The following is an 8,106-nucleotide window of genomic DNA, read 5'->3' as shown; positions in this document are numbered from 1 at the left end:
GACTAAAAACAATACATGAACAATCAGTGTGTGCAAATCAAGAAGAAACAGTTTATATGACTTTTTGAAATATGTGATGGATGATAATGTTTGAATGTGGTGGGGAATGTCATTCCAAATTTTGGTGTAAATATAGAAAAAGGATTTCTGACCGTAGTAGTTCTTGTATGAGGGAACTGGAGCGAGAGCCTGTGAGACTGACCTAGTGAGGCGTACTGGTCTCATGTTGTGTGTCAGAAGAAGAACTGTGAGTGCTGGTAAAGAGCTATTTTGAATCTAAATAAAATGCAATAGCATGGCTGTTTACGTAGTTCTGGTAAGTCAAAGCATTTGTGCATGTTCTGGGGGCTTGAAGGGTGCGTGAGGAGGTCTGGGGGGTGAGGAGTTCCTGTAGGTAAAGGGGGGCATGTCCATGAATGCACTGGTGGGTGAGTAGTAGGTAAGGGCGGAAATCTGGTTGGGGGGGTGGATGGGTCAAACAACACAGGACTTTCACCCAGGAGACCAGGGATCGTGTCCCATGTGGCACGTTTCCTAAAGTCGCTTTCTTCTTTTTCGTCCCGTTATTCCCGCGTCAGGAAAACGTAAGCCCACCCACGACGTTTTCCTTAACATAACTGCGTCAAACTTTTAGCATCAATAACGACGACAAAGACACCTGACCAAGCGTCCGTATTTTACGAGATGGGAGTGAGAATGTGTTGCAGGGCCACACGGAATCTGCCGAAGCAGATTTCAAACAAATAAAACTAAAAACAAACTAAATGTGACAGTACAGGGAATTAGAGGACTCAAATGCAGAAAGCAGGCAGGCAGGCAGGAGAAGTCTGAGTTGGAAGATTTATTTGTCCAAAAAACAAAGTGCAAATTAACAAAGGGAGTCCTGAGAGGGGCAGGTAGTGATGTGCAAATTAAGCTTTGGTGAAGCACTGAACCACTTATATGGCCAGGGGGTATGTGGGATAGGGAACACTCAAAGATTTTTATTAAGGAACATTATTTTTTCCACACTTTTTGGACTGAGCCGGTTTCTTTTTCTGCTCACAACCTCTCCATATTTAGAAAAAATTCATTCAGAGGGAACGGATGACGCCGGCTGACGATTTTTTCCAAAGCGACCATGCATACATAACATACCTCTATCAGGAGCGATCAGAATAAAGTTTTCCCATGTCAGAACGACCTCTCTTCCTATAGATGCTTCCATAGTAGGTTAATGAAAATAAATCCATACAAACAAACTAATGCTTGTCACTGTAGAGCAGGGGTCACCAACACGGTGCCCGTGGGCAGCAGGTAGCCCCCAAGGACCACATGAGTAGCCCTCAGGCCTGTTCTAAAAATGAAAATTGAATATTGACATTATCTGTTTCCCACCTTGTTAAGTCATTGTTGATAATTATTGTGAGAAATCATTAACGTAATCAGTGTCTTCACATAGATGAGTATCATCAATCATTAATAATCATATATAACTAAAGGCAAACTGAGCACATTTGTTACTTCAGAAGAGCGTGTCAAACTGGTAGCCCTTCGTATGACTTGGTACCCATGAAGTAGCTCTCAGTTTCTAAAAGGTTGGTGACCCCTGCTGTAGAGGCTACTACGAACCAAACGCAATGTTGTGCATCAAAGTTTTTATGCTTTGAGCGCGCTACAATGCAGACTCGGAACGAGGCGGTGCCAGTTGCAGTGCAGCAGCTGCCTGGTCCGCGTGTGGCGGTGGCGCTGCGAACCACTCAGCTGATTCATTCAGAGAATGACGCAGTTGCTGCTTCGGACGTCATATGTCACGTGATTTTTTCCGTACTAAAGCAACCTTCGGAGCAGTGGTTCAAATGGAATTGTAGTTAATGGTTTGAAGCACGTATCGGAGCTTCAGTGTCAGACTGCCATCACTAGGAGAAGGCAAACACTAATCTAGAGTGTAGAAAACAAGAACAGGGAGCAGAACAAACCAGAAACTTCAGACCAAAGCAAATCCAGGGAGCAAAGAACCAGACACGAACTGACACGGGGAGCCACGAGCACAAGCAAACACAATGATCTGATACAAGCAGGGGCGGAGCAAGAATCTCAGTACAGTGGGGGGCGGAGCTTCATCATGGGGCCCTCTGCTACCAAATCATTTTAAAATTGTAACCGTTAAAAAAAAAAAAAAAACGGTAAAATATCTGATGAATGCACCTTATAATGTGTCACTTGTTGAGCCAAGTATGCCTATATGTCAAATAAAACACAAAGAAAAGCCACATTTTTTAACAAGTTTGTATATGACGAACAAAGAAAACAGTTTGCCAGTCCAGTAAAAATGTTTCAGCACCACGGACAGAGACAGCTGATGGACAGAGACAGCTGACGGACAGAGACAGCTGACAGACAGAGACAGCTGATGGACAGAGACAGCTGATGGACAGCGATGGTGCTGAACAGGCCAAGTGCGCTCAATCAGTGCCACACTATATAATTGACATGGCACTATTATATATATGTTTGATAAGAAGAGCTGGATTATCATAACGTGAGATCATATGCAGTAATTAGCTTCTTTCAGCTAATAATCTGCAATGTGTAACTTGGCGAGGGTCCCATTCTTGTCAAGTGACGCAAGATCAGCGGCGTTTGAGGGGCCCCTGATTGGCACGGGGCCCTGGGGCGGCTGCACCCACGCTATCTCCGCTACTGGACACAAGACAAAGGAAACACGGACGCTAAATACACGAGGTAACGAGCAAACAAGGGACAGGTGATACAGCAGGTGAAACACAGGAGGGCAGGGCAGGACAATCAGACAAGGCGGGAAAACACAGGAAGTAAAGCTAGACAAGACAGCGCAGAAAACCAGACTATCACAATAAAACAAGAAACAGAACATAATACAAAACAAGACCGAAACGTATACAATCACAAGGAGACAAGACATAGAACCAACATACCAGGTCCGAATTAGAACAGAAAACAAAGCAAAATACAGAAACCATAACACTAAAAACTGTAATGTTAAGAAATCTCCACCCCGAGCTGAAAAACAATCCGCTAAATTTGGCAGATTTTTATTCTGTTCCCGCTTCTATTCCAATGGAGCGGGAGATTGCGGGAGCGGGAGATTGGTCGGAGAATCGGCGCAGCGGGTGCGGTATTACACTCAATCTATCGCACCGTTGTGACGAAAAGAGAGCTGAGCCAGAAGGCAAAGCTCTCAGTCTACCGGTCAGTTTTCGTTCCTACCCTCACCTATGGTCATGAAGGCTGGGTCATGACCGAAAGAACGAGATCCAGGGTACAAGCGGCCGAAATGGGTTTCCTCAGGAGGGTGGCTGGCGTCTCCCTTAGAGATAGGGTGAGAAGCTCAGTCATCCGTGAGGAGCTCGGAGTAGAGCCGCTGCTCCTTCGCGTCGAAAGGAGCCAGTTGAGGTGGTTCGGGCATCTGGTAAGGATGCCCCCTGGGCGCCTCCCTAGGGAGGTGTTCCAGGCACGTCCAGCTGGGAGGAGGCCTTGGGGAAGACCCAGGACTAGGTGGAGGGATTATATCTCCAACCTGGCCTGGGAACGCCTCGGGATCCCCCAGTCGGAGCTGGTTAATGTGGCTCGGGAAAGGGAAGTTTGGGGTCCCCTGCTGGAGCTGCTACCCCCGCGACCCGTTACCGGATAAGCGGAAGAAGATGGATGGATGGATGGATGGATATATATATATATATATATATATATATATATATATATATATATATATATATATATATACAAATAGATGCATTTCTGGTTTCTGTTTCTGGCAGCTCACTTCTTGTTTGATCAGAGCTGTATTTGAAGCAGTGACAGAACAGTTCAGCCAGAGTTCAGCTCATCCATCAAACCAACAAGTACTGAAAACTAACTTTGATCTGAATCCTGTTTCCAGGAGCTCTCTGTCAACTCTGTCTCCTATATGTTACATTTAATTTGTTTTTCAGTATGGAGCAGCCTGAGATTCCACTGAAGACGTTGACATATTCTTCTTATTGATAACTGAAGATGAGCTGTTGCAGGCAAGGCAGCTTTAAATACTTATTTATTTTCACTTGTCTGAGCAAGTAAAAACACATTGTACTTGCCCGAAGTAAATTTTTACTGGCCGGATGATTGAACGAGCAACTGGGTCATTATATTTTAAAGTCTTGTTTGTCTGCTTAAAGGGATATTTCACCGTTGGAAAGATGAATATATCTTTAAATTGGGTCACTTATGTAGTAGAAATGTGAATTTTTTTTTTTTTTAAATTGGTGGCTTCTAGGCCGAGAAAAGCCAGAAAATGTGTTTTTTGATGAAAGACACCAAATCCCAGAATGCACTTGCTTCGCTGCTTTAGCGTTTACTTCCAAGCCACGCCTACCATTACAGACAGACAGACAGTGAGGCAGTCAACTCAACTTAAGTGTTTTATTGTCATTTAAACCATATACATGAAACGTTTCACCGTGGCTCAAGTGATGTTACATTTAAAATATATAAAAACGACATTATATTAAAACGACATACGAAACAGGCTACATTTAGCTAGTGCATACACATTATAGGCTCCGTAAAGTTCAGCTAACGCATACTAGCATCAGCGCTTGGTGGGCTGTAAACACCGAGTATAAACACAGCCGTAAATTTGCGTGTAATGTAGAATGGTCGGCATTTAACAGTCACAAACTCCACCAGCAGTTAGCAGTTAGCTGGATCCGGCGACAGAGCAGCAGGCCTGGTAGCTGGATAGTCCGGTACACTGTTGTTCAGCCATGTTTCCACAACAACAAAAACACAGCAGTCTCTGAACTCATGTTGGGAGTTTCGTTGAAGTTGGATGTAGTCCAGGTTGTTGTCTAAGGAGGGGACACTTGCATGAAGGATTGATGGAACAGGTGGCCGGCTAGCGTTAGCTTTCCACCAGCACTCGTTCCGCTAACCCCGCTAATGATGTCCCTTTACCGGCCAGAGGCATCGAGCAACACCACTGGCTAAGGTGCTGGTCTCCGTAGCAGGCGAAGGTCACATAGTGTGTCGAGTATTCGGTCTTTAATAAAGTGTCCTGCATATTATCCGATCTGTACCAATGTATCCTGGTGGTACACATGTGCGGTAGTTTGAATGCACATAATTGTTGTAAAAGTATTCTGCTGAGAAGCATGGATGTATTAAGAGACACTGAGAAGCCAGTAGCGAAGATTCAAGATGGCTGACGCTCGTTTTGCTTCGGAAATTTTCGGAGAAAGACGACAGTCCAACCCCCTATGGGCGGGTTGAAAACATGCGGAAGTAGCTCCTACTACTGGCTGTAGTCCACAGCCTGTGGTCAAAAAAATCTTTTTTCCAGAAGATTTTTTCCAGACCCACAATCCAGAGATCTCTGGTCTCAGGGGGACATGAGGGAGGGAAGCACAGTCATTGAAAAATACTACCGTGTTTCTACTGATACAAAGCTTAATGCTAAATAGGTGAAGTATCCCTTTAACTTCTTCTGGGGCATTAACACCCATTTCCTGGGTGAAAGTCACACATTTGCCATTCATGTTTATCCTTGTAAAGACTTCCGTTCTGAGTCCCTGAAGCCTAAATCTTTGTGACAACCAGAAAAAAATCTGCCGCTATGAAAAAATGTCCTTACTGTGAAAAAAAAAATCCATATGTCCCTACAAAGATAGATAGATAAGAACACACACACACACACACACACATACACACACACACACACACACACACACACACACACACACACACAGACACGCACACACACACACACACACACACACACACACACACATACAGATATACATACACACACACACACACACACACACACACATACGTACACACATACGTACACACACACACACACACACACACACACACACCTCTGTCCTGGTTTCTCCAGAGCACTGCTCTGTCAGCCTCCATGGCAACAGTTACCATGGTGACTCCTGCTGCCTCCTGAGCGAGGTGAGTCGGTACCTTCCTCTCGTCATCTCTGAGGGTCTCTGCTGACAGACACAAGGTCAAAGGTCACAGAGAGAAAGCTATTAAATGATGAAACAGGTATGATTATTAATTATGATGGACTCATTTCCTACCTGTTCGGTGTTCTTTTCAAGTCAAGTGGGTTTAATTGTCATGTCAATCATATACGCTGGATATAGTGAGACGAAACAACGTTTCACCGTGGCTCAAGTGGTGTTACACATTTAAAAACATATAAAATGACATTTGAGACGAGCTACATTTAAAAATATATAAAATGACATTTGAGATAGGCTACATTTAAAAATATATAAAATTACATTTGAGACAGGCTACATTTAAAAATATATAAAATTACATTTGAGACAGGCTACATTTAAAAATATATAAAATTACATTTGAGACAGGCTACATTTAAAAATGTATAAAATAACATGTGAGACAGGCTACATTTACTGCACAAACATTATAGATTATACAAAAAGTGCAATTATTACTTAAAGTAGAGCATTTAAGACAGACAAGGGACAGGACAGACAACAGACAACCAAAGACAGGGCATAAGTAGACTTGAAACAGAGCCCTGATTGTTAGGAGTTAGGTGAAGGTAGAATATATAGAATTTAGCAGCAGAGAAAAAGTGCAGGAGTGCATTTCAGTTCAGTGTCAAACAACACAGGACTTTGTCCCGCGATTGCAGTTCCTGTCGCGTTATTCACTTCCTAACCACGACCGTCCTGTTGTTGTGGCCGGCGTGTGGCGTTGCATTTCCCCGTTGTTGCGTCCCCCAGAGCAGCCCAGTGTCATTGCAGTTCATGAAATGGTAACGTTCGAAATTCGTGACACGAAATAAACAAGAAAATCGTGACCTGTACACGAACTAAGCAAGAAAATCGTGACCTGTACACAAATCAATAAATCAAAATAACGTGACCATTTCATGAACTGGCGTGAGACCAGGTTGTGTGGGAGGAGGTGGGGGTTAGTGACAGTTAGTCAGTTAGCCATGACAGTTACGGAAACATGAGGGGAGGGGCGAGCTTGCTCTATTTGGTTTTGAATTTACTTGGAACGTCAACAGACGTGACCATGCAGGAACTCATAGTGCACCTTTAAGTTAATGTGAAACAGCCTGTTTGGGCAGAAATGTCCCAGATTCTCACTAGAAAGATCACATCACAATGTTGAACCCAAAGTGACACCCTTGAGTATGAATAAACTATCAGCATGTGTTCATGGTTTAAAGGTCTGAGACGTCCTTTAAACGACTGATTTCAGAGGTTATTTTGTTTTTGGATGAAACTTTCTGATCTTCAGTCCTCGTGCGTTTTGAGCAGATTAAACTGCCGTCAGACAGACTCATCACTCTGCGTCCATTCGTCTGACATTTAGATTTAGGTTTATCTCCTGACACCGTCGACTGAGGGAGATTAAAGACCCAGGCGTCTCTGCAATCAGATGAGAGGGAGCAGAAATGTCAGGCAGCGATGTGACGGACAGCCGGCCGGACAAATATCAGCTGAGCTGGAAACACTTTCCCTTTTCAGACACTTCAAAAACTTCTGTACCGACCAAATACACTGTCAGAAAAAGAGATACAAACAGGTCCATTTTGTTACCTAAGGTACAAACTTAGCAAATGTTCCCTTAAAAGTACAAAAATGTATCTTGAAGGTACATGATTGAAAATGCACGGGCTGCAGAGAATAGGGGACAAGTGGAAGGAGACTATTGATTCTGGGGATGGGACCGTTGTGTGGTGCGGACAAATCGAAAATCAGGCGCTTTTTATCATGAATATTTCCTAGTATCCACGCCGATTGGACTAACGCGAAACAGGGTAAACGGAGAAGAACTGAACAGCCCGATTACAAGCCCTTATCCCAAGGTTTTCGGGTGGGCGTGCTCACGGCGCCAAACGTTACTTTCGTAGCAAAAAATCTTCTTCCAGCAAATTCCGACCCCGACACCGTTTCCCGATTGTTGGCGTTGGGGTAGGAATTTGCTGGAAGAAGGGAAAGCCCAGAGAGAAGGTGATCCACAAACACAGAATCAGGATGAGAAGCCAGTTCAGATGCCAATGTACACAGATGAACAGTCAGAATGTCTTTGAGCCGCGGCGAGATGGTA

The 8,106-nt window shown here is 44.0% G+C and overlaps 1 long non-coding RNA gene across 1 annotated transcript; it reads left to right on the top strand.

Annotated features, from left to right (window-relative positions):
- Window positions 1-793: 793 nt before the first annotated feature.
- LOC118493824 lies at window positions 794-1,938 on the top strand. The gene is made up of 2 exons (XR_004895847.1): window positions 794-896; window positions 1,909-1,938. It is a non-coding gene; the product is annotated as an uncharacterized LOC118493824 (long non-coding RNA).
- The last annotated feature ends 6,168 nt before the right edge of the window (window positions 1,939-8,106 follow it).

Source organism: Sander lucioperca, chromosome 19, assembly GCF_008315115.2.
Source record: "Sander lucioperca isolate FBNREF2018 chromosome 19, SLUC_FBN_1.2, whole genome shotgun sequence".
Classification (NCBI taxonomy): Eukaryota; Metazoa; Chordata; class Actinopteri; order Perciformes; family Percidae; genus Sander; species Sander lucioperca.
This window is presented reverse-complemented; position numbering and strand designations above follow the sequence as displayed.